Source organism: Phragmites australis, chromosome 23, assembly GCF_958298935.1.
Source record: "Phragmites australis chromosome 23, lpPhrAust1.1, whole genome shotgun sequence".
Classification (NCBI taxonomy): Eukaryota; Viridiplantae; Streptophyta; class Magnoliopsida; order Poales; family Poaceae; genus Phragmites; species Phragmites australis.
In genome coordinates this window covers 12,263,294-12,269,483 of record NC_084943.1, presented here as the reverse complement: position 1 = coordinate 12,269,483, position 6,190 = coordinate 12,263,294, and the positions used below count along the sequence as shown (strand labels likewise).

Here is a 6,190-nt window from a genome sequence, read left to right as displayed (position 1 = left end):
CAGTGCTTGGACGACAACATGGTGGCTTACTTACTCGAGGTACGAAAGCTCGAGCAAAAGTTTGAAGGGCTAGAAGTGATGCATATTAGAAGGAGTGATAACTCTGGTGCAGATGAACTTGATAGACTCACTTCTTCTCAAGCACCAGTACCCATAGGGGTTCATTGAGAAACTCCTTAAGCCATCTGTCCTAATAGTTCAGTGAACAGATGCTACCCAACCCGATGAGCAGTCTGGTCAGGTCAGCGAGGCAGAACTCGCAGACATGGATGTTGGACTACTCTAATGCAACCTGATTTGGATGACTCCATACCAAGCCTATCTCGAGGGTTGAGACATTCATGATGATGATGCACCTACAGAGAAAATTGCTAGTAAATCCAAGCTCACGTTTTGGTAGACGGCACACTCTATCGAAAGTGGAGTAACGAAATCTTGATGAAGTGCAACACTCATGAAGAGGGTAATAAAATATTGCTCGATATCCATAGAGGCACGTGTGGTAATCATGCGTCTTCTCGCACCTTGGTCGGAAAAAAATTTCGCCAGGGATTCTATTGGTCGACCACCCTCCAAGATGCTTCCGAGCTGATCAAAAAGTATGAAAGCTGCCAATTTTTTGGAAGGCAGACCACTCGACCAGCCCAAGCTCTGCAAACAATCCCTCTTTCTTGGCCTTTCTCCATCTGGGGCTTGGATATCCTAGGACCATTCCCGAGGGCCCAAGGTGGTTACAAGTTCCTATTCGTGGCTATTGACATGTTCAACAAGTGGATAGAGGCCAAACCCGTAGGAAAAATAACCACAGAAGCAACCAAGAAGTTCATGAGGAGCATAATTGCTCGATTCGACATTCCGCATTGGATAATTACATATAACGGTAGCAAGTTTAGAAGCAGAACCTTTATTGCGTTCTACGAAGAATTCGGGATTAAGACTTGTTTTGCCTCAGTAGCTCACCCGCAAAGTAATGGTCAAGTTGAGCATGCTAATGGTATAGTCTTGCAGGGTATAAAAACTCAAGTCTTCGACAGGCTAAAAGCCTACTCGAAATGCTGGGTAAAAGAGCTTCCCTTGGTACTGTGGGCCGTTCGTACATCGACTAATAGGGCCACCAGTGAAACTCCTTTCTTCTTGGTTTATGGAGCGGAAGTGGTGCTCCCGACTAAGTTGCAGTTCGGATCACCTCGGGTGAAAAGTTACTCTGAAGAAGGGTAGGAGCACTTACGAGTGGATGACATAAATTTACTCGAGGAGTACCAAGATCGAGCATCTACTCGAGCGGCTAAGTATCAGCAGGTGTTGCATAGATATCAAAGTCAGAAAATTCAACCCAAGCAACTCGCTACTGGGGACCTCATCCTACGGAAGGTGCAGGCCTAGCGCCACAAGTTATCGCCTAAGTGGGAAGGACCTTATATAGTAGTCGAGGTCACTCGACATGGGTCGGTACGGCTATCTACTCCAAACGGCGAGAACTCGAGCACTCGTGGAACATCGATCAACTCTGAAAGTTTTATTCATAGAAAAGATAGGTTACAGGTAAGTCGATTACATTCGATTCGGTTGGCTACTCGATTACATAGTTTTTCTTTTTCACTCTAATCCGTGTGGCTAGTGCAAAATTGACAGAAAGGATCAGCTTAGATCTTTCAAAAAACCTTATTCACCCTTGAACGAGTCGAGGAACCTTTTATACTCCTCCCTCGGGCAGCCGCTGATCATTCTAGGGACCGGCCGCCGACCAGCATAAGGACCAGGGAATGTGGCCGAGGCGAAGACCCTGCTAGAGTTGCTGGCCAACGCTGGTGATGCTGAGTGGTCTTCTGCATGGTGCCAAGGTGATCTGGCAATTGTCGACGGAAAAGATGATCGCGCCTCCTTAGCTGGTGATGACCTGAAGGCTCCACCACCGAAGACATCGATGGCGGCTTTGTCGACGATCCAATTGAGATCACCACTATCCTCAATCCTACCCTGTGCGGAGCGCTACGCTGTCTGGCTTGAAGCATAGGTCTTGATGTAATGGCGAACATGCTGAATGAGGGGACGACGATTATCTATGGTGCGCGCTTCTTCCCTCTCTTTCTTAGGCCTACCACTCAAGTCCTCATCGGAGGAGGAAACGATGATGATTTCAGGAGGGACCATTACGAGAGGCCTAGGGGAAAGGACTTCTAGGATTAATTCACAAGGTGGAGATGGAGTGGAGGAGACCATGGCTTCAAGCTCTACAAATCCTAGAAGGCAATAGGCAATGGAAACAAAGGGGGGCGATATGAAATATAGACGGCTTCGAGTCCCCTCTATTTATAGCGGGGGGAACGAGTCTTACAGTATAAACGTAGTCGTCAAGATACAAAATGATGGTGTTGCCTCGGGCGCGTAGCACGTTCGGCGAAGTTGAGACATCACGATGGCATTATGGCTTGTCTCATCTCTGCAAAGAGGGACGGACGGTCATTATGACACGTCAAATCAAGATTGCAGTGAAAACAAGCACAAACGGGAGTGGGTTTTTAATGCCCACCTACCCGACGGTTCGAGCTCATTTAGTATTCACATCCCAGTTAAAACAATAATGCTCGGAGGCTTGCACTCTTGAGTATTCAGTCGAGGATGGTGTGTTGATGCATATGCTCGACTCTCTGTCTTGATTGCCACATCAAATAGAGAGTCGGGGGCTACATCGCATACCTTTGATGCTGGAACTTTACTCTTTGTTCGACTACATTATCGACCAATGGTACAAGTATGTCCTTTTTTACTCTCTGATCGAGTAATTTCTTCCTCGGCCATAGAGTCGGGGGCTACATCATAATGCCATATTTTCTGTTGTATGTTCTTTGCAAAATTTTATCTGGCTCTGCGTTGGTCACATTGAATAGAACCAACGGAGACATGTGTTGGGTCGATGATGGGCAATTATACCTCAGGAGGCATAACGGCATAGAGATTGTCAGACATCTCACGCCTAACGACCACAAGGGTTCTGAAGTCCTAGTCTGCCTCACGTGTGCTCTCTATATAGTTCATGTTTATGTGTTGATTGAATGCGCAAGTTGATAAAAGTTCACAGAAAATCCGATATGCTCTAAGCTCTGTATTAGACTTTTTCCTTACTATTACGGTCTTCTCGAGTACTCAAGGGCCGCGCATCTAATAGCTTATCTAGTTAAAATTTCAGGTTGACAGATGCATAATCGTATGGTCTTGAGAACGATAACAACATGTATCTATCAGTTTTTGCATCTACTTATGCTAAGCTTATTTCATCAACAAGGAAATAGCAGACAAAAGCATACTAGACTAGCAAGGTATAGCATAGTTGCGGGCATTCTCAGATCATAAAATATATCTTACAAGTGCCAAAATAGGCTAGGCCATCAGTCTGAAGGACTCTCCTGACTATCATCATTAGGTAAACTAAGCCTCAAAGACTCGTCAAAGGCTGCAACTACCGGCTGGTCGCTTTCGACTAGTTTTGCGGCTTCCTCGCTAGTACAATTGAACCCAACTACCACCAATGAGGTATCGAGCGTGGGGTTATAGCTCTTGAGAATACCTAGCAATGTGGTAGCACTTGCAGAGGCTGCGTGTGACATGAGGTCGAGGTCTGCTCTTTTAGCTCTTAAAGAGCCAGAACAGCAGCATCCCTTTCAGCCATCATCGCCTTCTTTTCAGCTCAAGCTATGTTCGCTTGATTCCTGAGTCTATCCCAAAACTTGACATCGTCGTTAACCTTTTTCATTGTGTTAGCAAGAAGCTTTTCCTTGCTGTTGCAGGAGGACTTAAGGCCTAAAAAAGGTAAATCGAACAATAATTCTTTGCGAGTCACCTAATAATCGAATCACGCACTTGTGATCAAGAACAAACTTATGTTCAATTTTCTCCCTCTTGGCTTCGAGCTTTTTGTGGTGGTTGGCCTCAGTGGCAGCTACCTGAGCAATTGTAGCCTGGAGAAGAGCTTTTATCGCCGCCCACGGATCATCAGTTGGAATTGGTATTGAAGTTTCACTTCCCCTGAGCTGCGGGTCTTCTTCGGGCGCACTCGAGGCAGGATCTCTGATTGGAGCCGAGGCCAAGTCAACCGGGGAAGTTAGCCCCAGATGACTGGTCAAGGCACTAACAGCCTTTGTTTGCACCTCAATCGATAGTCTGCAATCAACAGAAAAAGAGAAGAGGAAAAGAAAGGATTATTAATTGACCAGTCGAGATCATAATCCAAGACAAACCTCTTTGAAATCGGAAAATGTGAAATGATGCTTGGATTTTGCCTTTTTGTGGTCACCTTCTTTGTTCTTGGTCCGGTAGGCGAAGCCGGTGGAGGAGTTACATATGGACCAGGCAATGTCAAGTCGTCAGTAGCCTACAAAGAACCAAATAATAAGAATGCATTATTGAGTGAAAGTATGACCAACTAAAGAGCAATAATTCAACTGAAATTACATCTCTAGTCGATTCATCAGGCATGACGGTCCTTCGAGTTGGCGATTGTGAGGACACGCCAGACGTCCCCTAAAAAAGAGAGCCATTCATGCAACTTGTCATCAATAGAATGACCGAAAGGAAATCGATGACTCGATAAGACTTACCTTTTCGACCGAGACATCGAGAGCGGCGGTTGCTCGAGGAGGCGATTGAGCTGGTACACTCGCCGTTCCCTAACAAGAGGCCACTCATCCAAACCGAATGCATTCAGGTATCTACTTAATAATTTGAAAGGAAATAAGAAGGTAATAAGAACTTTAATCAGTATACCCGAGGACTCCTTTGCTTGCGTTTGAGAGGGCTCAGATCAGGCAGCAGTTGAGAAGACGAGGATAATCTCTTAGCAGTTGAGAAGACGGGGATAATCTCTTCGATCGAAGAGACACCTTGGTCTCCTCATTGGCTGATCCCTTCCCCCAGGAGACAACATCAGCGGAAAAGGTGCCGTCGAGATCAAAGACCTCGCTCAAAAGGATGTGTTCTTGGTGGAAGAATGGAGCCTATGGTCATACAAACAAGTCAGATCAAATGGACGATAACTGGTCCTACTTTTGCATTAAAACCCTTACATCTGGTCAAGGATTCTCAAGGGAGTAAGGAAGAATATCACACTCTGGTGCACCAGAAGAGAAAAGCATGTTCAATTAGGCAGCTATATCCTGAGCAAGTAGAGCTGAAAAAGAGAAGAAAGGTTTACTCGACAAAGCCCTTCATAGCGAAATGAAAAGGGAAAAATATTAATTAAGCCTTACATCCAGCTGCATCCCTGGAAGCATCCTCATCCCCACTATATTCCCATGCCAGGCGTGTTCGCGCCTTCAAGGGACTTAATCTCTTACTAATAAAGTCTCTAACCACATGCCACCAGGTTAGGCCAAATTGCCTCAACATGCCAATCCTGTTGGCGAAATAGGTAGTGTGGTCAGACTCTCGGTGATCTTGTGTCAAATAAGGATTTTGGACGGGAAAAAATACCTCTGTACACTAATGGAAAACCAATCGGGTCAGGATTGGAGATATAAAACCAAAGTTTTTTCCAATCTTTCAACCAAGAAGAGGTTAGGGGAACCAAGATATAGGAGTTCTTCATTCCACTCCTCAATTGGAAACCACACCCCCTACACTTTTTTTCTCAGTAATTCTTTTCAGTTTATAGAAGTACTGAAAAAGATTCAAACTTAGCTCAATACCAAGGAAAACCTCACAAAGATGAGCAAAGACACTCAACATGGTGACGGAGTTGAGGTTCAGAAGGTGAAGTTCAATTTGATATCGATCGAGTACATTGAGGAGAAACTTGAATGGAGGAATGTTAAAACCACAACCAAAGAAGGACTTGAAAACTACAAATTCATGCTCACTCTTGCAGGAAGGGAATCTCTCACCAAATGTTGTCCTCCATTCAACCAGGCTGCGCAGCGGCACCACTCCTTCTACTTCAAGTTCCGCCAGCATAGATTCTTGCATTGCCGAGGGTGTCCAGCCCTCGATCATAAACCTTGCCTCATCGTACTGATCGGGCGAGGTGCCAGCAGCTGCTGCGTCCGACTACTTCTCTGGTGAGGAGGAAGTCGGGATCTCTGAGGAAGAGATGGGATCCATGGATCTAGAAGTTCTTTCTAGCGGTAGTGTGTGCTGGGGTGGAGAAAGCTGAAAGGCTTGGGTAGGAAGACCGGTGGCAATGATGAGGAATGGCCAC

At 45.6% G+C, this 6,190-nt stretch overlaps 1 long non-coding RNA gene across 2 annotated transcripts; it reads right to left on the bottom strand.

Annotated features, from left to right (window-relative positions):
• Window positions 1-4,014: 4,014 nt before the first annotated feature.
• Window positions 4,015-4,923, bottom strand: LOC133905702 (uncharacterized). Of its 2 annotated transcripts, XR_009907676.1 has the most exons (5): window positions 4,762-4,923; window positions 4,596-4,664; window positions 4,450-4,518; window positions 4,292-4,369; window positions 4,015-4,158 (listed from the first exon to the last, which is right to left on the bottom strand). It is a non-coding gene; the product is annotated as an uncharacterized LOC133905702 (long non-coding RNA). The 2 variants fall into 2 exon arrangements; XR_009907675.1 differs by lacking the exon at window positions 4,762-4,923 and having other exon boundaries at window positions 4,596-4,733.
• Between the last annotated feature and the right edge of the window lie 1,267 nt (window positions 4,924-6,190).